This window comes from Chrysemys picta, chromosome 4, assembly GCF_011386835.1.
Source record: "Chrysemys picta bellii isolate R12L10 chromosome 4, ASM1138683v2, whole genome shotgun sequence".
In the NCBI taxonomy this organism is placed as follows: Eukaryota; Metazoa; Chordata; order Testudines; family Emydidae; genus Chrysemys; species Chrysemys picta.
Window position 1 is genome coordinate 11,142,670 of NC_088794.1, and position 24,970 is coordinate 11,167,639.

The following is a 24,970-nucleotide window of genomic DNA, read 5'->3' on the forward strand; positions in this document are numbered from 1 at the left end:
GTGCTGCTGACTTGACAGACAAACCTCCCCCACCCTTCGCTATCCAATGGGCGAGAACTGCCCTGAGGTGCTAGCCAATGAAAACACAGAAAACCAGCTCCGTCTCCAAGGCCTGAGCATAATCACACCCCTTGGGTCCCATAAGCCCAGGGGCTTCTCAAAGCCATTGCCAGAACCTTTGACTTATTCGTTTTGCTTTTCCAGTGTTAGTTCCTGAGCAGAATTTTGTCCTGTGCTCCATCCTGGAGAAAAAGCCACCCCCTCCCCAGAGACCATTTATTTAGGGGTCTGCCCCCCAATCCCAGCAGTGTCATTATTAGACAGCTACTCCTGTCTCTTCATAGCACATTTGTGACAACAGCTCCCCACCTTTCCTCCCTTGGCATCAGCTGCCCTGTTAGCCATGTGTAATAGGTAGTTTTCAAAGCAGAAAGAAGGACAGTCCAGTAGTCAGGGGATGAGCCTGGGACTTGGGAGCCCTGCGTTCGAGTCCCTCCTCTGCCACAGACTCCTGCCTGGACCTTGGGTGAGATTTATCTTTATTGACAGGAGGGAACTGAGGCAGAGCAGCTAATAGCGCCACCCTGTATCAGAGGAGTTGCAAGGATAAGTATTTAAAAGATTGTGAGGTGCTCAAAATACTATGGTAAGAGGTACCTAAAAGATATTGCAGCCTTCTGCCTAGCTGCCAGCTTAGGCCCAAATGGATGGGCATCTGCTGTCACTGGCATGATCTGCACAAGCGCATACTTAGCAAGCCCATGTCCTTTGGGAATCTGGTTTTAACAGATGCATTTAGCCTGTTCTTTAGTTCCTAACTTAATGCAATGAACAGAATGGTTAGGAGTATGATGTACAAGTTATGGGAATGTAGCAGTAATGAGGCAGTTTCCTTCCTGTCTCCTTCACATTAGAGCCTGCGAGAGACAGAGAAGGGGCGAAAATTCAGTTCCTTGCCCACTGTGTCCTTATTCCAGTCATGTTGGGCTTCTCCAAGACTCAGCCAGGCACCCTTCTGACCAAAATTACAATGCCAGCATTTTCCAAACAGTAGCCCACACAAGGGTCAGACCTGCCATGACACTGAGGGAAAGTTGTGATACCCTGAAATCTATGACCCCACCTCCGCTCAGGGGGAGAACCAGCACTGTAGAGAGATCAGTGTTCCCAGTCAGCCAGCCAGAGGGCACTTAACAAGATGGTGCCTTTGCTTCCCTCTACCCACGGTGGAATACATCTGTGTGAGCAGCACTCCAGACGACGCAGACACCCACATGTCAGTCTGGTTCACTTGTTCAGGCTCAGCCCTGAGGACCAGACTGCATCAAACACACAGTCCACCAGATCAGGCCTGTCAAGTATCCATGACTAATGGATATAAACAGCGCCACGCTGGCACAAGTACTCCCCAATCAGAAACCAGGTACAATCTTCCTCCGGATGAGTGTGTGTAATATGGAACCTTGGCAGACCAAGTGTTCATGGCTATTACCCCTTTATCACAGTAGCACCTTGGAGCCCTGTTGTGCTAGCTCAGGGGTGGGCAAACTTTTTAGCCTGAGGGCCACATCTCGGTATGGACATTGTATGGCGGGCCATGAATGCTCATGAAATTGGGTGTTGGGGTGTGGGAGGGGCTGAAGGCTGTGGGGTGGGGCTAGAAATGAGGAGTTCAGGGTGCAGGAGGGGGCTCCAGGCTGGGACTGGGATGCGGGAGGGGGTGAGGGCTCCAGCTGGAGCCAGTAATGAGGGATTTGGGGTGTAGGAGGGTGCTCCAGGCTGGGACTGAGGGGTTCGGAGAGCAGGGGGAGAGATCAGGGCTGGGGCAGAGGGTTGGGGTGCAGGCTTCAGCTGGGGGTGCAGGCTCTGGGGTTGGGGGTGTAGAAGGGTGCTCCAGGCTGGGATCAAAGGGTTCAGAGGGCAGGAGGGGGGCTCAGGGCTGGGGCATGGGGGGGCTCAGGGGTGCAGACTCCAGGTGGTACTTACCTCAAGCAGTTCCCGGAAGCAGCAGCATGTCCCCCATCCGGCTCCTACGCAGAGGCACGGCCAGGTGGCTCTGCGTGCTGACCCGTCTGCAGACACTGTCCCCGCAGCTCCTGCTTCCAGAGACCCCCGGAGCCACAGCACGCACGGAACGGGTAAAGCCCCTAATGCCACCCCTCGGCTCGAGTGCTGGAGTGGGGCAAGCCCCCGATCCCACTCCCCAGCGGGAGCTTGAGTGCTGGAGTAAAAGGTCTGACAGGCCAGATGCGGCCTGTAGTTTGCCAACCCCTGTGCTAGAATGTGGTTTAGGGTAGAATACCAGGAGAAAGAGGTCATGGTTGATGTGAAATTGCAAAACAACCTTCGGGAGGAAAGCAGGAATGGGGCCTGAGCTTAACTTTGTCCTTCTAGAAGACGGCGTAAGGCGGCTCTGATGTTAGGTCCCTGAGCTCAGACACCCTCCTGGCTGAGGTTATTGCTACCGGGAGCACCACCGTGTAAGAGAGGTAGATCAGGAAGCATGTCACTAACGGTTCAAAGTGGGGGGTCCATGAGTCTAGAGAGGACCAGGTTGAGGTCCCAGGCAGGGACAGGCTGATTGACGTTAGGGTAGACCCTGTCGAGTCCTTTTAAGAACCAGCTGACCATCTGGTTAGCAAACACAGAGCGGCCCTCCTCGCCTGGGTAAAAGGCCGAGATGGCGGCTAAGTGCACCCTTATTGAGGATAACTAAAGCCCCTGCTGCTTCAGATGGAGGAGGTAGTCCTGAATAAGCGGCACTGAGGCTAGCGTCGGGGGCAAATGGTGCTGCACTGACCAGATTGAAAATCTCTTCCACTTGGCAAGGTACGGGTCTCTCGTAGAGGGTTTTCTGCTGCCAAGAAGTACTTGCCTAACCTGAACAGGAAAGCTCCATCAGGTTTAAACCATGGAGCTTCCACACCATGAGGTGAAGCGACTTGAGGTTTGGTTGTTGAAGACAACCACGATCTTGTGACAGAAGGTCTGGGCAGAGTGATTGGGGCATCTATAGACAACATGTCTAGGAGAGATGTGTACCAGTGCTGATGGGCCAGGCTGGCGCTATCAATATGACCTGAGCTCGTTCCCTTTGGATTTTGAGTACCCTGTGAACGAGCAGTATGGGCAGAAAGGCGTATAGGAGGCAACCTCCCCAATGGAGAAGGAACGCATCTGCACTGGAGCCCAAGCCGCAATTTTGGAAGGAGACGACCTGCTGGCACTTCCTGTGGTATCAAGTGGCGAATAGGTCTATCTGGGGAAAGCCCCACCTCTGGAAGATTGAAATCTCAACGTCCAGGCGAAGGGACCACTTGTGGCTGTGAAAGGACCTGCTGGGGTGGTCTGCCAGCTCGTTCTGTACCCTGGGGAGGTACAACGCCTGCAGGTATATTGAATGTTCTACCCAAGTCCCATAGCTTGAGGGCTTCCTGGCATAGGGGAAAGGACCATGCACCCCACCCCCGTTTGTTGATATAGAACATTGCTGTAGCGTTCTCCATCATGACCAATACACATGGTTCCATTAAGTATGCTCGGAAGGTCTGGCACACCAGGCACACCGCTCTTTGTGGAGAGCCAGATCCGCCCGAGGCCTTGAGTCCTGCAGTCTCCCAGATGTGCACCCCAGCCCAAGTCTGATGCATCCGTCACTAGCAACAGAGATGGCTATGGACTGGTGAAGGAGATGCCTGAGCATACCTCCTGAGGCTCAAGCCACCAGAGGAGGGAGTCAAGGACCAGGCGAGGCAGGGTCACTGTCCTGTCCAGGCAGTACACTGACGCAAGCCACGACTGGAGTGGTCGAAGCCTGAGCTTGGCATGCTGCACTACACAGGTATAGGCAGCCATAGGACTGAGAAACCTCAGGCAGTTTCTTGCTGTGGTAGTGGGAAACCATCTGAGGTCTCGAATTATATCGGTCAGGGCCTGAAATCTTGCTTGCAGTAGGTATGTCCTGGCCTGGGTCGAGTCCAATATTACCCCAATAAATTCTATCCTCTGGACCGGGAACAGAGTCGATTTGGCTTTACTTAGAAAACCCAGGTTGTTGAAGGTGGCTCAGATTCATCAGACTTGAGTTTCCACTTGGGTCTTGGAGCGGCCCTTGATCAGCCAGTCGTCGAGGTAAGGATACACCTGTACCCAGTGCCTGTGCAGAAACGCCATGCATTTGGTGAAGACACAAGATGCTGCTGACAAGCCAAACGGAAGGACTGTAAATTGGTAGTGGGTATTGTTCACCACAAACCTGAGGTACTTTCTGTGGGGTTGGGGGATCGCGATATGAAAGTATGCGATACGAAAGTACACGTCCAAGTCGAGGGTGGCATACCAGTCTGCTGGATCCAATGAGGGAATGATGGAGGCCAGAGAGACCATGAGGAACTTGAGTTTCTTCACAAACTTGTTGAGTTCTTGCAGGTCCAGGATGGGTCTGAGGCCGCCTTTAGCTTTCGGTATTAGGAAATACTGGGAATAGAAGCCCTCGCCCCTGTGCTCCTGAGGAACCTCCTCCACTGCCCTTAAAGATAAGAGCCACTGCACCTCCTCAATAAAGGAACTGCTCGTGGGAAGGGTCCCTGAAGAGGGATGGTGAAAGGGCAGAAGGGCACAGAACTGGATGGTGTATCCCCCCCCCCCCCCCCCAACCGTGCAGAGGTGATACTGGACCATGCACAGTAGAAAGGGGATTTTCGGGATGAGAAGGTAAGGCAGGATGGATCCATTGTTAGATGTGCTACACCGTCCTCAACCGTGCCTTCAAAAAGCCAGCTTGGACCTTGAAGATGGCTTGGGTTGTCCCGAGCCCTGTCCAGAAGGTTGGTGCTGCCTTCTCCCGCCGTTACGATTCCTCCTTCTGGACCTGTCTTGGCTGTTTTGCTGACTGAACTGTTGCTGGGGCTGTGGGCAGAAATGTCTCTGCTGTGTGGAGGGAGTCTAGAGGCCCAGGGACCTCAGGGCAGCTCTGGAATCTTTAAGGCTGTTCAGCCTTTTGTCAGACTTTTCTGAGAAAAGAGTCTCACCCTCAAAGGGCAGGTCTTAAATAGTTTGCTGTACTTCAGAGGAGGCCAGAAACCTGGAGCCATGAGCGCCTTCTCCTGGCCACACCAGTAGCCATAAACCTGGTTGCTGCATCTGCCCCGTTCAGTGCCGCCTGAAGGGAGGCTCTGGAGATCAGTCTCCCTTCCTCAACCAAAGCCGAAAATTCAGTGCAGGAGTCCGAGGGGAATAACTCCATAAATTTAGCCATCGCCGAGCAGGCATTGTAGGTGTATCGGCTGACAATGGCTTGTTGATTGGATATACAGGAGTTGCAGTCCCCCTGTGGAATAAACCTTTCGCCTGAAAAGGTCTAATTTTTTGGCGTCTCTATTCTCGGGCAAAGGGCCTTTAAATCCTTGTCTCTCCCACTGGTTAGCGGTGGCGTCCCCCAGGGAAATCAGGCTGGGGGCGGGAAGAGATGTTCATAGCCCTTGGAGGGCACAAAGTACTCACTGTGCTTGGCTATAGGTGGCAGTGAGGCTGGGGTGTGCCAAAGGGTCTTGTTCATGTCCGTTATTGTTTTTTAGTGGTAAAGCAATACGGGTGAGGCCAGAGGAGCCAGGATGTCCACCATAGGGTCCACATCATCCACAACTTCCTCTCCCTTAATGCCCAGACCCTGGGTGACCCGGCGCAGCAGCTCCTGCAACACTCTGGAGTCTTCCAGAGCTGGGGCAACTGATGTGCCCACTAGGGCCTCATCTGGTGAGGAGAAAGGAGACCACCAGGGTAGGTGGTTGCTCCCTACTGGACCCACCCGAGGGATCTCTTGACCCAGTGGGAAAAGCAGAAGGCTGGCCTGGTCCCGCAGGTGCAAAAGGCACGGGTGTCTGTGCTGGCATCAGGACCGCCAGCAGTGCCAGCATCTGGTGCAGCGTGAGGTTCCTGGGGGCACTGTGGCAGCTGGCGCCAATGACGGAGGTGGTATTGGTGCTGGTGTCGGGGCTGCGTCTTGCGCCGAGGCTGTGATGGAGGCTGCCCGATGCCTCCGGTGCCGAAGCCGTCGGTTGTGGTACTGCAGTCGGCGCTGGTGCCAAGAACAGTGCCGCAGGTGTCAGCGTTAATGCCCGAGGCACTAGTTCTGGTCCCAACTGTGGCAGGACGAATATTGTGGAGGCCACTGATGCTGCACCTGAGTGGGATCCCTGGCTCCGACCCTGGGCTTGATGGAAGGCCCATGGAGTTGAAAAAGGCCACTGCTGTGGATTTTGCCACGGAGAGGCCCACTGCATTGGGCAGGACCACCTATGGTGCCATGAGGAGGATCTTCTGCTCCTGCTATAGTTGTAGTGGTACGAGTCCGACTCCGACTAGGAAGACCAGGGTGGCACTGCTCCTCTTGAGGTAGAGCATCGAGAAGCAGGGGACCGACTATACTCTCTGGGTGGTGGAGCTGGCCAAGGTGATGGGGATCAGTGTGCCATTATCGCTGGCTCGCTCTTAAAGAGATCATGGGGGTGTCGAGAGGAGACCTGCGGTGCCAGGACGCGCTCCTGTCTTGTTCGCTAGAACGGCGCCGTGAGCCTCAAAAGCCTCAGGGGTGGACAGGAGCGGTAGATGCTCCGATGGGTGTGGTGAGCGAGACAGGCCTGGACTAGACTGCCTCGCTTGGGCAGGAGTCATGAGTCCCCGAGTCATAGCCCGACTGAGGTGTCACTGGGGGCTGGTCCCTGGGTTTTGCCGAGGAAGATCAACCTCTCTCCGAACTCTTTCTTCTGTGCCGGCGATTGGGACCGGTGCCAAAGACTCAAATGACCCCGAGAGGTTGCATGACTGTGCCTAGCTTCCCTGCTGGCATCTCTTCAGCGCCGGTTCTTTTGAAGATGGCGCTGGAGCGCTCTGCTCCAAAAGACAACTTGCTGGGAGCAGGATCCACGGTGCCTGGGTCCGACTGAGGTCGGACAGCTGCCTCCATAAGGAAGATTTTGAGATGCTGCTCCCTCTCCTTGATGGTTCTCAGTCGGAACTCCTGACAGATCTTGCAATGGTCTTTCTGGTGACCCTCACCAAGGCACCTTAAGCAGGAGGTGTGGGGGTCATTTTTCAGCATGCGCTTAGCGCAGATCTGGGCAAGTCTTAAAGCCCAGGCATTGTGGCATTCCCCGACAACAAATGTGGGAGGAGGGGTGTAACCCCCAGGAACTAAAACTTCTAAGGAAACTACTAAACTAACTAGTGGAAACTAACTATGCACAGCGTACAGAGTACTGCTAATCCACTTGCCGAAGCAAGAGAAGAGCAAGGAGAAGTTCCAGCTACTGTCATTGGTGGCAAGAAGGAACTGGGGGGGGCAGCGTTGGCAGGGCTCTATATTGGACGTCATGAAGACGTGACTCCAGGCGGTGCCCAGCCTAACCCTATGTTGTTGCTGGGGAGGGGAGGAGAGAGAATCTTCCAGCTACTGTGTACACACCTGATTGGAACTGACATGAACAAGCACTCGAAGAACCACCCGTGTTTTAGAGGAATAACTAAAAAGATAAGCCTCGTCACTCAGACTCCAGGGCACATTGCTGGAAGGAGTGAGTTCCAGAACTCAGGCCCTCCAGAGAATGCTTCACTACCAACAGTGGAGAGTCTAAACCCAAGAATTTACAGATTAACCTAGCAGATTGCGGTTTACACAACAAGCCAGGAGAAGGGTGAATTAGAGAGATCTGTCAGATAACCAGGTCCCAGAGCACACAAAAGGCTCTACATGTGAAAACCAGCCCGTGCTCTAAAGCAGATCTGCAGTGCCCCCGCCACTTGTGCGCTCAGACCAGTTCATCCAACTCAAGTTGGGGTGTTCATTGTGTTCTAGAGATGAAGCTTCTAGGTTCCCTGAGGGTAGGGCCCCCAAGCCTTGAAGCCCCAAAGGCAGCGATCTCTCCGACAAGGTCTGACTCAGAGGAAAATAGTCTAAAGCTGACCTGAAAGCTGCAAGATGAGAACTACTGCACAACTGCTACCTGAGAACTGAGATGCAGCAATGGAGTCAGTGACCAAGAACCATAGTGGCAAGATGTTGGTCATACACAGCAGTGGGAGATGACCTCACCAACTCCCCTCCATGAACATCAACTTCCCCACTTCAGTACTCCGAGAGCACAGAAACAGCTCCACCCCAACTAAAGGAGACTGACATCTGGACAAGATGTTCTGTCATCCAAGGACCAGGACAGACACCTCTACAAAACCTCATGTCACAACCCTGGGGGTTTCTCCAAACGAAGAAGAAACTCTCCTTCAAAGACCCCCAGGCAAGTTAGAAGAGCTTATGCTATCAGTGGCCTCCAACACCATAAGTAAGAATGGACGAACACACACACACACACACACACACACACACACACACATCAAGAATCCTTTATGTTACACCCCAACACCTGAAGCCAGGCTGGTGAGGCAGGAGACACCCATGATATCAGCTTGGGACTGAACTACTCCAAGAGCTCTTTCCAAATAACCTCCTCCAGTGATTTGAGACATGGTGTTTACAGGTTGAGTGTTATCAAGCAATAGTTTTTAAAAAACAGCTGGTACAAGGTCAATTGCCATCCCATCTTCCCAAAAGAGATAACTCTCAGATCAGTGATAATGGAGCCCAGACCTTCCCTTTAATAGCAGAAGCATCATGTTACCAAGATTCAAATCATATACTATGGTGCATTTTGTAAAAATTAAGCATAAATAAATTAAAAACGGCATTTGTCAGTAAATTGAGTATGTGGTAGCGCATTACTCTTGCTTACTTTGCACTGGTTCACCTCTGCTAATCCAGCGGCGCTCCTAGTCATCAGTAGGATTTGGCTGGGATTTTTTTTTTCGTCTTTTAAAACTACACACAGAACCCCTTGGGACTTCTACCCATTTCCAAACAGGCTCTGAAGAGGGTTTTTTTTTTTTATATATAAACACACAGACATGAATCAACCATCACTCCCCTATGAAGGAAGTATTAACCCTAGCATACCACTGGGACACTAGTACCAAGAGGCAAACTGACTTGTGCAAGTCACACTGAGTCAGTAAGAGAGCCTAGGAGTCCTGACCCAGTTCCAGTCTAGAGTAACAGTAGATGGAGGGGAAAAAATTAACCTAATTTCCACACACTCAGTTCACAATAGCACATGAAGTCAGTTTGTTTTGCCCCAACCCTCCTGAAAGATCTAGAGACCCTCAATTCTGGTCCCCATTGATCTGGTCAAGGGCGGGGCACACAACAAAATGACTGACAAAACTCAAATTATCACAAAAAATGTTTAACACAAAATTTCAGGTTAAGAAAAGTTTGTCAATTTCATAAGGGGAGGGGGACCAACTAGCAGCATAGCCCCACCCCAAAAAGCAGAACAGACAGCAAGCACCACCAGATCAGAAGCTTTGATTCACCAACATACTCTCAAAGTCTGGAGATAGCCAAGTTGCTAGAATAGGAACATTTTTGGCTTGAAATCTGACTGTTCAATCTAGAAGTGACTCGGCACCCAGAGACCAAGTGCCCATGAGGGAGTACATATCTCAGAACACTATTTGGCCTTTAGCTTTTTCCCTCCTAAAGGAGATTCTGGAATAGCCTGGAGGAAGAGAGCAGTCAGCACAAAACTATTACCACATTACACCATGGCTGTTTGGCGCTGAGTGAAGTGTGCTGGGGCTCCGAGCTCAGTTCTCAGTGGACAGATGCTGCCACCAACACCTTCTTGTTTGCACTATCAGGAGACATGCCAGGGAGAGCCTGGGCCATGGAGAGGTCAAGAATTTTGGTCTCCATGGCTGCTGCTTTGACAGCTTTCAGATTCTCCAAGTGAACTTTGGTGCTTCTGAAACTCATCTTTGCTTTCTGTTTCATTCACTTGTTTCTCTGCTTCCCACTGTTGTGGCCTCACACCCTCCCCTAGGAAAGTAAAAGGGACTTTCTTAGGAAAGTTGTTATAAAAAAACACAAGCAGTTTTTTAAACACAACATGGGCTTTGCACTCCCTGATGCCCCCCAGTCAGCTGCTTCCCCACTGGGAGGGCTGGATCCTCCACACGCAGGCGTTTTAGACACCACATACTCATGCAAACGCCACAGAGGCCTGCCTCCTTGGAATGAGCCTCACTTCAGCAATGAGGCTCTGGCTAGATTCAGGGCGTATCTCATGCTGAGCAGAGCACTGGCCTAGGACTGAAAGAGAAAGCTGCTCCCTAGCGTGTGTCACACACACAGGACTGGTCTGACTAGTCACACTGATATCAGAACGGTCTGGCTACCTCCCTCTCCCACACTCCCCGTCCCCTCCCAGCAATGAGGATTCCTCCTATGAGAGAATTACCTGCATCCTTGCTTACACCCACACCACAGCCTCACCTTGCCTTATATGGGGAAGGCTCAGGACTAGGAGAAGCTGATAAGGAGGGAGAGATAAGAAGGGCAGGGCACTTACAAACCACATGGGGGGGGGCGCTGAAGAAAAAGGGAGGAGGAGGAGGAGGAAATAGATGCAACCCCTCCTCCCCCAAGCAAGAGAGAGACTCAAGAATGGGACTTTACTCTCCTAAAGTAGTCAGGTCTAGAGGATAAGTTTCTACACGCAGGGGACTGAGCAGTCAGGCAAGGAATTGGAAGTAGAGGTCTCAGGAGAGAGGGAACAAATGACTAGACCAGTGGAGATCTCTGCTTCTCAGGGGAGGTTGTGGGAAGTGGAATGGGAGAGTTTGAGCCAGTTTGCTGCAGGTCCCTAAAGCCATCTCTCTTGCAGAGAGGAAATCCCTTTCAGTAGTTCCCAAACTTTTGTACTGGTGACCCCTTTCACATAGGAAGCCTCTGAGTGTGACCCACCCCCCCTTATAAATTAAAAAACACTTTATATATTTAACACCATTATAAATGCTGGAGGCAAAGCAGGGTTAGGGGTGGAGACTGACAGCTCACGACCCCCCCCCCCATGTAATACCCTTGCAACCCCCTGAGGGGGTCCTGACCCCCAGTTTGAGAACCCCTGCTTTAGACACACAAGAGACCCACCGAGTAACAGCAGAAATTCCCCCACACTTATTGGGGTGCCCAGGAAATTCAACCTCTGCATTCATTCCATGTGAAGCTTCTTCTAACCTCTCCTCCGCCCCCATTTCCCTATCCCTCCAGGCCAAGGCAGTTCAGTCACCTTACTCACAAGCACCATTGCAACAGGAGCACAACCAGAGCGCTGACCTGTCCAGGCTGTAACTCAGTTACACCTCCTCTCGACTTGCAGGGGGGAAGAGAAAACCAAGTGGAGCTGGCAGAAGGGAAGGAAGCCAGGCGGGTCGGCAGCAGAACAGAGGGAAAAGATTGTTCCACTGGTATGTCAGCAATCTGGCTCCAGGGCAGCTGTCCTCTCCAGCAGTCAAAGGCGGATTTGTATGCGTGTGTTCAAGGGCTGCCCTCCTTGGCAAGAGGCTATGGGCTCAGCTACACAAAACGCCTGAGATGCCCCCCATTCCCTGCACAGCTGGGGACCCATACAGAGTGGGAGGGGGGGAAAATGCAGAATTAAAAAAAAAGTGATTTATTCCATTTCTGTCTAGACAGAGATGAATTATCCCTTTGCAGGCACTTCCTGACTCCCCTCAGAGATCGGAGAGCGAACTCCTCTCCACATTCGGATTTGAGAGTAGGTATGTCGCAGAGAACTGGAGCAGGGGCCTGACTGGCCATGGCAGGGAAGCCTGTCACAGGTTTCATGTTAACTGCTACTTGTTTCTCCCTGTACCCTCCTCCCGAAGGGCTCAATGCAGCTAGGAACAGACCTTAAGAGCTCCCCACTTTGAGAGGAAAGAGCAGTACCATGCTGAAAGTGGCTCTGAGTAGCCAAACCACTGCATTCTAGATCTTACAGCCACAGGAACTAGCCTCAGCTCCCCACTTCCTGCAGTTCAGCCAGATCCATCCCCAGCCCCCAGAGGGCATGTGGGTCTCATTGCACAATATCCACCCAGCCAGCTCCTCCTCCACTTAAAATGCCCCAGTGGAATTCATCTTCCAACCTGAGCCATGTACCAGGACACGAATGCCAGGGTCCATGTCCCAGCAGGAGCCATGCACTAGAGTGCTGGATTGATACCCCAGAGCTGCCTGCCCGCCCCACACCAGCAACCATGCACCCCAGCCTCCCTTCCAGGCATAGCAGGATCCACATAGCAGGCCATGGGCACCCAAGTCAAGATTCACACTCCCAGCCCCCACCCAGCACAAGAGTTTCACATGTTGGAAACCCTTTAGCAGCACAAAGGCAGCTCTCTCCTCTGTGGGAATTTGCAGCTGAGGCGGAGTTGCTCTCTGGGGACAAAGGGATTTCACAGGCACACACTCAGACGTCTCCTCTCCCCCCCTCCCTCCCAGCTTTTCCACTTCCTGTCACAGTAGCACCAGACCTATGGCTCAGAAACAAACACAAAGTGCTGGATTCTGGGAAGTGGGCCAGAGCATTCCAGAGTGGCCCATCCGCCAATCACCAGCCAGAACTCCCACTTCGCCCAGTGCAGCTCCCTGTCAGTGAAAACAGCCCTTCCCTCCCCACTGCACTGCCCCCCACCCACACCCCTCGGGCCAGCCTGAGATGAGGCCATTTCACAACAGGCATAGCAGGTGAAGAATCAGGGACTCTGGGGTTGGGGGCGGGGAGGAGGTTACAGATTTACAGTTCAGCTCAACAGCTCCTGCCACTGTGCCTACAGGGACTCCTTATGAGACAGCAAAGAAGCTAAGCTAGTTAAAACCCCAGATCCCATACTCCAACCCCTCCTCCCACCATGGCTCTGGGTCAGAACCCTGTCCCATAGCAGCCTCAAAGCTCCTCACCCCTTTTCCTCCTACAGCCTTGAAAAAAACATTTCCATCTCCCTACAGGTTAGGATGTCCCTTGCCTTCATTCCCTGCTCTCCCCACTCCTCAAAAGATGCTCAATGGAAAAGTCCACACAGCCTCTCTAGCACAGCTTTACAGCAAACAGAGGCCCCACAAGTTCCTAGAGATAAGGCCTCTCCTATCAGCTGCATGGGAGCAAAGTCCCTCAGGGTGAGGAGGGCTGATCCCTGGTGACAACATAACACCGTGCCAGTCAGGAGTGTGGTCTTTTCACACTGAGAGGAAGGGTGCAGCAGATGGGGAGGGCTAGCAGAGCCACAGCATCTAAGAGGGGATTTAGAGCAGACTCTTCTGCAGAGGACTCACATCTGTACCCACAACAGATGCTGCAATACTAGCAGCATCTCACACTGGGAATACCAGTTAATGAGGGCTGTCTAGTTTAAGGGACTGCGCCTGGACAAGCAGTGCCACCGGACAGCACGCACCAAGATGTCCCCATGGCACCAGCATCCCAAGACTATAGCTCTGCCAGTCACAACTGCCACCTAGCACTGCACCATGGGGACAATATGAGAAGTCTGAACAAAGCAGCCAGAAGGGAAAGCGATTGAGCTGGTGGGCAGATGCCAAAGTTACATGGACTTCACTCCTGCCCCATTCACCTGCCATCACTGGTCTTCAGCCCTCCGTGCGCCCCACATCTCACCGACTGGGTTCAGGCCATTTCCTCTTGGACAGCATGACACAGGGGAAACCACACAGCTAGGGGGCAGAATAAGGTGCTACAGCACAGGAGCGCTAATCTGACCAACTGTTGTAGCCTGTATGCTGAGGGCTACCCTGCATCTGGTATATTGAGGGATCAGAGAACGCATGAAGGCACACAGGGAAATAGGATGAACCAGGAGTCGATTTGCAGGGGGCACTGCACAGCTTGCAATGCACTGGCAAACTCCCTCAGAGTAAAGCTTCCAAAGCTCCTGCCCACCTTTAAGGTCCATATCAGACACCCAGAAGAGGGGTTTTGAATTACTGACCATCCTAACCTAATTCAAAGAGATCCCAGAAGAACAGCAGTTGCAGGAATTGGAGCACATGTTTCTGCCACCATCCCACTGACTGAAGAATGACTGATCCTCTCAGAAAGCCCTGCAGTTTTACTTTCCATTTACAAACTTCAGTCATGGAGGGACACCCTCCACTGCTGAACAGCTAGAAAAATACGACATTTTCATAATTGATTTCTAGCCATTCCCTCACCCAGACATGCACCTCCTCCTCTGAGCCCATCCCTCATCTCCCTCAAATGAAACCCTGCCAGTTAATTCACAGAGCTCCTGTTTCACCACTCTGAACAAACAGGCAGGTGGTTTAGAGAGGCTGAAGTCATGTTTTGTGTGGGAGTAGTGGGCAGGGAGTTGCTGAAGTCAGTCTTATACAGCATTTCCAGGAAGGGGGAATCTGCACAGTGAGGTGGGAATCACCTTCCATACAAACCATGCTGCTCTGCTTGATACAAGCAAGGATGCTCTGTGGGTTGCCAAATCTCCACCTCTCCTTCCCCCACCCCTCATATTCAGGTATGCTCAGAAGCTGACTCACAGCTCCAGTCACACAGGGTATCAGAAGATGGTACAAGAAACCTAGCTCAATTCAGCATGACCTCATCGGATGCCCCTTGTTCCAACTGTGTATGCACGCATGCTCGGAGTCGGATTTAGAAATCCTGATGAAAGAAATGATTGGGTAAGGAAAGCAATCGGAGGAGCAGGATATGAGAGCCAAAGACTGAATCACCACTAAAGGGGAAGATTCACTTCACCACTTGGAACAGTAACCACCTTCCCCTGGGGGTGTGGAGCTGTCGTGGGCACTCACAGCTCCTCACACCATGGATGTACCACCAGATAACACACCACCCCAGGGTCCTGCTGAGATCCATAACCGCACACACACACACACACACACACACACAGGAGAAGAAAAATAAAACGGTCTTGGTGAATATATCATCTGGCACAGTATTTGAGACCAGAGCTCACAATTACATGCAACTGACTGTGAGCAAGGAGGAGGACTGGAACAACAGGATGCCATAGGTCAGGATTAAAGTGCATCAGCAAACTGAGATGAGGGCAGAGGGAAGGAGACCTGCACAGCACCTATCTATCCTATTCAAATAAAGACTGAATGGCATCATTATGGATGTTAGAGAACAAAAATACAAAGCAAACAGGGTAGAGAGCTTCCCATCCCTTCAATAGCACTGGCACTGCCCCACCTCTACCTGCCCCAGGGCACACAGCAAAGCTGGAGGACTTCCATCATCCATGGGCCGTTGCTCTAGCACCTTTCCCCAGCATTGCATCTGTATATCCCCTCCCCCATCCATCCCCTCCTCCTCTTCTCCCCCCCCCCCCCCCCCCCCCGCCCAACAGCTTTCCCTGCCCACTGTGGAGGCAGAAGGGAAGGAAACCAGTATTTCCTGATCAGACAGGAAGTGACATTGTGTCTTTCCTTTCCCGCAAGGTTCTAAACACAACGTCCTGCCAAGCGCTGTTCCCTGCATCCCCCGAAGTGCAGAGAGGAGACTCCCTGGAACCAATGGAAGAGAATGCCAGGCTTACCCACCCATTGCCCAGGCAGGCTATGCCCTCCCTTCCATAGGGCTGGAGACAGACATTGAACTATAAACCAAGGCTGCAACACAGACAGTGCCATCTCTGCCACAAGGTATCTGCACAAGGGGAGAAGGAGCAAGAGTGAACCCTTAATTCACCTACTATATCAGGTGCCAACAAAAAGATTCATCTCCTCACTAAACTTACCCAACTCTCCACCCGTCCCCTCAGAACAATGGGCAGCCAGCCCAGGCCACCTCCCCCTGCCGGAGAATGTCCCCTCTCCAAAGGGCATGCTAAATAGCCACCTTGCATTGCTAGAGCAGTGCACTCACACCTGAAACAGGAGTATCCGCTCTGGCACCATGCTCCCACATGGTTTTAGTGCCAGGGTATGAGTCAATGGAGTTACACTCCCCACTTGTGGATAGGTCCCACTTCCACCCACCACTGGCCTCCTTAAACCTCTCACTTTATTGAAGCTAAAAGAATCTTTCAGGTGTGCAGCCCCTCATGTCTATCCATCATTGGTGGATGTCCCCAAAATCGGGGTCATCTCCCCCTTAACCTCACAAGCACCCCTTGGGGGGAGGTAGGAGAATTCCCACACTAGGCATTGAAGCACTAGTAGTTGTAACCTGGGATGCTGATCAGCTGCCAGAAGTGAATGCCTATGCTGGTTCCCAACAGCGTAAATCTGGGGAGCAAGAATACAATGGAGACCCTCCTCCTTCCACCCTCTCCGCACCTGGCTTGTAGCCACATCTCCTGTTTTGCACACAGAGGTGAGCCCTTCTCAGACTGGCCACAGAGCAGGTGTTTGTGGACCAGCAGAGTGGCCTTCCAAGCAGGCCATTTACGGGAGACAGAAACAGGGCGAGGCTTCAGGGGAGGGAGAGAAGGTTTCCTGTTGGTCACTCTCTGATGTAATCTCCCAAGGACCACATCCAGTAACAGGACACTGGTAATTAAAGGGACAAGAGGGAGCATTCAAAGGAGGTGGGGCTTGGGGTCCAAGACTGTTTCCACATCACAGAGGATCCCTCCAGGGAGTGGGCCCCTGATATGGGATTTTAGTTCATAAAAGGAAAAGTGTCACTCACTTCACCCTCCCCCTTTCCCCCTAGACAAAAATCAACCTGCCTGACATCACATAGCTAGGTAGTAGCAGCAGCTTTGCATGCAGTAACACGCTCTGAGGAATGCACTCCTCCTACAGTGCAGGGGCATGCCAGAAACATGCAAACGAGATCAGCGAACTACTGATCTAGTGAAGGAAAGAGGCCTTTGCGGTTATGTATTTTCTCAGGTTGACGTGACTCACCCACCTGCAGAAGTTATCCATACAGTGTTGTTTTGGCTGAGAGAACCTACTTTTCTCTTAGACAGAGAGCCTGTCCAAGTAAGGAAAGGAGTCGGGATGGTGGTGGAGGAGGACAGGACAGAGTGCAAGGGTTCCCCACTTAAGGGTTCAATAGGAGACAAGAGTCTCATCAAGGAGCACCACGATTTGTTTTGCCACCTGCATTGATTAGAGAGGCCCAAGGATTAGATGGAAAGCAGTGTGAGATGAGGTTGGTGAAGAATCCTCCCCAGGTTCTGGGGTTAGAGGCACTTTCCTGCTCCTATTCAGGATGGGAATTCAGCCTCCATGTTGTTAGTGTACTCCTGGGCCACACACAGCTCCTCTACTAGAGGGCACCTAAGCTCTTGGGGGTGGGGAAGGACACCACATGCTTCAGGAGCTGGTATGTATCTGTTCACAATAACCCGTCTGCAGTTGCAAAGCCACAAGAAGCAGAAGAGAAATCTGAAGGGAAGGAAGTGGGCAGAGAAGTGGTGTCCAGGCCATTTTCCCCCAACCCCCACTTTTATGAAAGAGCTGCCTGCTGAAAGAGCACACTAGGGAATGATATATGCCAGTAGGCTTCAGTCAGCATCTCATTCAGTTTCCAGATTCCTACAGCCAGGATTTGCTGGTGGAGGGAAGCCAGTGAACTTTGAGCAGGGTTTGCCACAATGGGCATTGCTTCTATTAAGGGTAGAGCAGCCAGGGCTGGGAAAGAAGAGATGGAGATAAGTCTGGTCCAAACGTGTTTAGCCAATGGACTGACACCAACATCCCCCATTTCCCATCCCAATCTGTGGCCTACCAAGTTAAGTCCACTGGATACAGATAAGCATGAAGCCAGAAGTGGTTTTTAACTGTCCTGGAACATTAACAGCCATTTTAAAAGAGGTGCAAAAAACAGTCTCACTGCAGCTTTGGCAAATGCTGCTTGGTTTCCTAGTGTGCTACCTTTTCAAGGAAACCCCAGATATCGCTCCAATTCCCAAATTTTGCCAGACTGCTCTAGTTACTGGAGGAGAGGCTATTCTTTCCCTCCACTGGTATGTCCACCGCATTATCTTCGAGGCTGTGCTACATCACCACTCCAGTCTTTGCTACACAAGCAGCAATAGTTTCTGCACCACACAGGACACATCTACATCAGCCATCATGGTGGAAGATATGGTTAATAGCTGTTTTTAAACAGCATGACAGTGTTGGAGCCAGATCTGCCTACACTACGAAGACAACTGTAAGAGCAGGGAAAGGATACCTCCCATCATTCTTGCTCAGACAGAGATACCCTTAGTTTGTAGGTCTACATACAAGTGCTTACAACAGCGCCGCGCTTACAATAGCGCGTGTGCTATATTATATATATATATATATATATATATATACACACACACACACACACACCCCCCAACTTAAGTTGTAGATTGAGACCAGGCCTAAGACGTCAATGACCACGGTCACATTTGGCTTCCAGGGTTCACAGCTGGAATTTCCACTGTGAGCATCAGGGTACAGACACCTGTCCTTATTCCTTGTTCACAAGCAAGGGCAGGGGCAGGAGCACAGATGGCACCCCATTAAAAGCTCAAGTGTCTCTTCCTCTCCCCTGGCACACTGCCTGATAATTAAGCAGCAGAAAAAAATAACCATTCTCTTCCTCTATAGCCACCCCCTCAGTTCCCTCCCTCTTTGTTGTGTGGTTTGATACAGACCACTAAATAAGAAGTGATATCACCAATGGGGAAATTCATCTCTTCCTTTAAGAGGAACAGAAGATTTGATGACCATTTGGTGTCAATAACCACATCTAACCCCAGGCCTTGTCCCCACCCAAGACCCAAGGGAACAAGAAACTTAGTAAATTCTTTGGTTAACAAGATCAGCAATTCTACTCAGGACAAGTCCCCCTGGCAGCAAAATCCAATAGAAACATCAACCATCTTCACTAAATCACTACTTGCAAGTGAATCACTGGAGGAAGAGGTCTGTTGGAGCCCTGGTTCCAATCTGGCTACAGGTTGGTAGTGGCTGGAAGTAGATACCATTGGTGGCCTATGTGAAAACAGGTGGGAGTCAGCCCATTTCCCAGTGAGAGGAGTCCACACAAACTGGTGACCATTGCCCCAGGTGCTGTGGGTCTTCTAACCCAGGACCAGCTGGGCCAAGAGCTCCCCGTTCACATGTAGGGGGATTGTCCACGCTAGGCCCAGAATTGAGACACAAAGGCAGAAGCTTTTACTGCTATGCCAGGCCTGTGTCTGCTATGTGGATCCAGGAGACTTTGGTTATAAGGGGCTATAAATCCAGACTTTTTTCAAGAGCATTATGCTTACAGAAAACATTCTTGTCCTCCCAGCAACAGTTGATGTACCTCAGACAGTCAAGCCCTATGAAAGGCACAGAGCCGTTTCCCAGGACAACTAAGGCTACCCATTTTAGCCAACGGGTTTGAGTTTTATCATCCCATTAGCTAACATACCTGTACATTTATAAACCCAAACTGTTGGTTGATTCCACCTGTCACTGTTAGCAATAGAGGCTGTTAAAGAAATTATATGGGAAAGGAGGTCATTTTCTTCCAGGATAAAGGCTCACTGAAGCCATCGAGCTTCACATCTGCTGATGCAGCCACAAATGACACTTGTCCAAGGATCTTAACACTGAGTCAAACCTCACGACTCCTCCAAAGTAGGGAGCTACCCCTCTTTTACCGATTGTGCCTCAATTTCCCTTAGGGGAGACTGCACAAGCCAGAAATAAAACTCAAGTCTCATGACTGAGCCCCGTCCTCTAGATCAATCTTCCTGAGCTCCACAGCTACTGCACCAAGGCCTAGCATCAGAGCCAGAAGGGAGACAGCTAGTCATATAACAGAAAACCCGCATGAATTGGGCAAAGTTGTCCAGCACACACCAAGCCAGCTGTTTTCCTCTTCCTACCCTTCCAGAAAGGCTCCTTATAAGATTTCAGCAAGAATGCACCGCACAAGGAAAGCTAAGTCATCTGCATGCACAGGGTCCCAACCAAGGTCAATCAGACATTGAGAGGACAAGGTTCAAAACTGCTTTTAAGCATGTGAGCAAACAGTGTTTGTGACAGTCTCCCCTACTTTGCTATCTGCTTAGAATCAGGACTGTATGCAGGGCATACAGCATGCAGGCTTCCCCACTCTTCCCTAAAGCACTCGTCATTCCAGTCCAGCTCCTATCTCACCCACCAACAGTTCTTTCAACACACCGCAGTTCTGCCTTGCATCACCCTTTGCTATTCCAGACTTGTGCCTCTGAGCAGAAAGCCAAACCACAAAACCTGGTGTGACCAGCTAGGTTCACAACCATGTGCATTAGGGAGCAGGGGGTGAGATGAACAGGATGAGCCCCAAGTTCATCTTTGCACCCAGTTTGAATTTGAAAGTGGACCTGGAAACTGAGTCTGCATCAGTTCTAATCCCCTGCTCCACCATAAATAAGCAAGCAGCAACTTCTTTGGGGAGCTGAAGGAAAGGACAATACAGAAAATGTATAATCCTATAGTCAGAAGGGATTGGAATTCAAGACCCCCAGAACCTGTTCCCAGCTCTGCCACCACCTCACCATGTGATTTTGCTGAAATCACTGTACTTCAAGTTTCTCCACCATAAATTTGGGACAGCCATATTTTCTTGCCACTGAGGAGGGACTGAAACTAAGTTTAGTGTCTCTAAAATGCTTGGAGTGCCTCAGGTGGAAGACACTAGGGAAAGGCTAAGTATTATTACAGCCACATCTAGTCCTGTTCCAAGTGATGAATGGGAAGCACAGAAAGGATCCAAGAATCCCCTCCCCCCCCCCCCAACCAGTTCGGCTCGGTGAGGTGCCCAGTGATGCGCCATCCTATCAATAGCCAAAAACTACAAGCAAAGCAAGAGAGGGGGATGGAAGAAGCGTTCAAGGCCTCTGTCCTACTATTAAGGCACCCACAGAATTCAAGACATGATCGAGCCTGAATGCTGAATCCTGGCATCTCAGGGGACCCACAGACTCCTTCCTGGAGGGGAAGGATGGTCCTGTGGGTAGAGCACAAGCCTGGGATTTTGAAAACCAGGATTCAAGTCCCTGCTCTGCCAAAGACTTAGGAAGCTGAGGCACAGAGAGACTCTGTAAAATAGAGATAACAGCACTGCCCTACCTCACTGGGGCACTGGGAGTGTGTGTGTGTGGGGGGGGGGGGAAATACATTGAAAACTGTAAGGTGCTCAGATATATGGTGATGGGGGCCATATAAATACCTAAGACTACTCCCCCTCCCCACCCCCAAAAAAAAAAAAATGACAGCCCCAATTCTAGAAGAGAGCTTTGTAAGATAAACGGCAGCAGTCCCTCAGGACAAGAGGCACAGAAGGGGCAGGGTGAGGAGGGGAGAGAGGCACTGCTATTTGACAAAAATGCTGCCAATGAAAGCAGGAAAATAAATGAGGAGGAGTCCGGTGACACCTTAAAAACCTAACAGTTAGTCTTTAAGGTGCCACTGGACTCCCCATTGTTTTTGTGGATACAGACTAACAGGGCTACCCCTCTAACAAGGCTGCTGTGGGACTATTCCTTTACTGGAGACATTTCAATGTCACTTGTTAGCCTGAGCCAGAGAAAAAGGTTTTTTGTTTTTTTTTTTAATTATAAATAAAATAGCTGCTACATTACCAGGATTTTTTGGGGTGTTTTCTTGGGGGTTTTTTTGGGAGGGGGAGGGAGGAAGAGAATAGATGAGCTCCACCCAGCAGTTTTGACCCTCCCTAGAGGCACAGTCCCTTCCCTGCAAGAACAAAGGAGGCAGCAAATTAGATAACAGGAGAGTCTAGGAAGAGATCTTTTTAGATCTGCCCAGGCCAGTTTTAGTCTAATCTGCATAGGGTTCCTCACACACACCTAATCCCAATTCCCAACTCTTTCCCCCCTTCCATATGCCAAAATCTTAGGGAGGCATCACTAAAAAGATTTACAGTACACAACCTTGGGCCCGGATACCCCCCACCCCCCAAGAAAGGCCTGCACACCCAAAAATACTCCCTGCTTCCAACACACATAAGCAACTTCCCTTACTCCAACACAAAGGGAACTATGTTGCAGGGGGAAAAGAGCAGGATACCATTTGCAATGCCAGCCACCCCTTGCTCCAACATTAAACGCCTGTCCAAAGAGAGATGCAGTCTTGCTCCTGCTCCATGTGCCAATTGGGAGGTTGGCACAGAAAGGTAGCTTGGGAAGGGGGGGGGGGGGAGAGAAGGGGAGGGACAGGAGGTCAAGATTACATGCTTCACTCAAAGCACAGACACCCCAGAACCCAGCCAACATAACTCCTAGCATGGGAGGACAAGGATGAGGGGGTTAGACAACGCAGTAAGGCAATAAGTGAGCCCAAGGCCACACCCCAGGCCCTATGTACACTGTGCTACTGACAGACTACAAAATTGATCATAGGAACAGGGTATTGCAATCAGCTTTGGGAGTGGGAAGTACTACAACCTACAAAGTCGCAGGACTCCCGAGTCATTCTGAATCTACTTTTAGAAGTGCCTGTGTTCTTCCCCCAGCTGTCAGAGCACTTCCTCTGGGCTCCCTGGCTGCAAAAGGCTACTACAGTCAACACCATGAGTTGTTCACAGCAGCTACCCCTTTACCCCAACCTTTTATATCCAGATAGGAGGGGTACTAAATAGAACATGAGCCATCACTGAAACCCACAGACCATTTCCAAACCCTGCTCTAGCCACTCTCTAAATAGAACACCCTCTTTTCTTGCTCTGATGCACCCAAGACCAAAACCGGGGCGGGTGGAGAAGAGAGACAGGTGCTTAGATGCAGGACATGGGTCTTAACAAGTTTCCAGAAACAAGATTGCTTGCTGCTTCCCCCTCCTTCCCCCCCCCGGAAAATTCCCCCAGGATCTCTAGCCACAAGAGTCTTAAGTCTAACATAAGGCATCACAATCTGTGCACAGCAAAGTGAAGGGAAGAGAAATTATGTTTTTAAAATTACACTTAGGAGACAAATTAGACTTCTTATAATAATTTTGAACAGTAGCACTCTCTCTGCCCCAGTTTGTTGCAATTGGTGCCGTATCGAATTCCAGGCTTTTGTTTTGTTTTGAATGGAGGAGTTAAGTTTACAGATGACGACTCTCAGGACTAGAAACTAGCCCAACGTCCTGGTTCCCAATGAGCTGGCTACACAAAGTACATTCTTAGCAGCGTCTAAAAACCCCAATCCTCAACACACTTCCAAGAGACTGAACATAAGAGCTTAAGGAAAGTTACAGGGAAACAACCTTATAAAAAAAAAATTCCACACAAGTCTGTTAGACTCGGAGTTCCTAAAGAAGTTTGCTTAAAGCCTTTTTTAATTTTGCTTTCTTCCCCAGTAAGTTTTAAAATAAGCAAAGTCTCGGGCGTAGAATGTGGACCGGGTTTAGATTGCCACACTTAATAGAAGGTTTCAGAGTAGCAGCCGTGTTAGTCTGTATCCGCAAAAAGAAGAACAGGAGGACTTGTGGCACCTTAGAGACTAACAAATTTATTAGAGCATAAGCTTTCGAAGTGGGCTGTAGTCCACGAAAGCTTACACTTAATAGAGGCTTTAAGACGAAGTCATTCCTCACCCACTTCAAATCGTTGATTAGAACTTCAGATCTGTGAAAAAGAGCCCCTTCCCAACTCTTTTTAACCTCCACTCCAAATTAAGAATTAAGAAGAGGTTCTAGCTCAACATGATGGATTCTTTTTAGACGACTAAGGAGAAAGGCCCCCACCCAACTGCACCTGGGGAAAAAAATGGGATCCACCCAAGCAGAAAGTATGGATCTGGACATAAAGAACAGACCGCAACACTCCCAACCAGAATACAACTTAATACAAATACTTTATCAACTGCAAAACCTCCCTACAACTCAGTTTCCCACAAAGCTTTAAAAATAAATATCTTAAAGGGCGCAAATAAAATCAAAACCCCACTTTCCAAACCCAATCACATTCCTCCCCCAGCCTGCACAGAAGACACCACACAAAAAACAACAGCTTCCCAACAACTCAATCCAGGAGGAGTTGTTAGCTTGCAGTACAAAAGGAACAAAAATCCAAATTGAACAACAAGAGTTAAAACAAGAGAAGATGAATTTACCAACCGCCCCCCAAAACACACAAACAAACAAAAAAACCCACACGATTCTTACCCTGGCTTTCTCCCTTCTCAGGAGCTGCACTCGCGAGATCTATAAGTTTGTTTCTCCTCCTTGTGGGTTTTTTAAAGTACCGGGGGAAGAAATAAAAGCAAAAATAAATAAAAAAGTTGTCAGTGTGGCCGTTCCTCTGCCCTATAACTTCCCTTCTAATCTCTCAGGGTGACAATGTCAGTCTCCAACAAAATTTCCCTCCGTGAGATCCTTTTTATGGTCTCTTTGCAAACACACACCCAAAACTCTAATGTGGACTTTTCCAACAAATTTCTAAAGGAAATGCAAGAGGCAAAACATTTGGCAAAAGCCTGCCAATATGTGTTGGTTTTAAAAAAAATAATAATAAAAAAAAAGCAAAGCGGCCAATGTAGTGATTTTTTCCCCCTCCACCTCTTTCTCCTCTGGGATCTGCTGCCGCTTCTTCCTTTCTGGCTTTTTTTCCCCTCGCCTCCTCTTTCAGATCCAACACCTAAAATGGAAGTTGCACCCGACCCAGCCAAAGACAAGCTGGCGGGGGTGATGGTAACAAACTAAGCTTTCCAACCAAGCCCAACGCCCAACCCCTCTTTCCCTAAGTGATGTCAGCTTCTGTGGAGCTCCAATGGGAAGCAGACATGAATGAGGGACCCGGGACTATCCAATAGAAAACTTTATTGTAGAAAATAAAAAAAAAATGAAAAAAAGAAAAAAGAAAAAAAGGGGAAAAAAACAACAAAAGGAAGCGGGCAGAAATTAACTTGTTGGAGGGGGGGGAACAAAATAAATAAAAATATATTACAAAAATCAATTGCAAGAAAGAAGTTTAGAACAGGCTTAGCAGGATGAAAAATGTATTGATGTGATCTGCAATTCACAGTCCAATTTCTTTTGATCTGTATGTTTCTTTCTCCCACTCACCTCCTCTGCCTGTTTGCAAATGAGAATAAATATCTT

General features: G+C 50.1%; 1 protein-coding gene across 13 annotated transcripts in view; it reads right to left on the bottom strand.

The window, feature by feature from the left end:
- CTNND1 (catenin delta 1) overlaps positions 1-24,571 on the bottom strand; it is a 56,975-nt gene extending 32,404 nt beyond the window's left edge. For 10 of the 13 annotated variants that reach the window (XM_065591301.1, XM_024108305.3, XM_065591291.1 and 7 more), the window contains exons 1-2: positions 24,428-24,568; positions 24,035-24,093 (exon numbers count right to left, since the gene is read on the bottom strand). The gene's annotated coding sequence lies outside the window, so the exon portion shown is untranslated. Of the gene's footprint in view, positions 1-24,034 lie in introns of all 13 variants that reach the window. The other 3 variants (XM_065591297.1, XM_065591300.1, XM_065591302.1) reach the window with 3 other exon arrangements.
- Between the last annotated feature and the right edge of the window lie 399 nt (positions 24,572-24,970).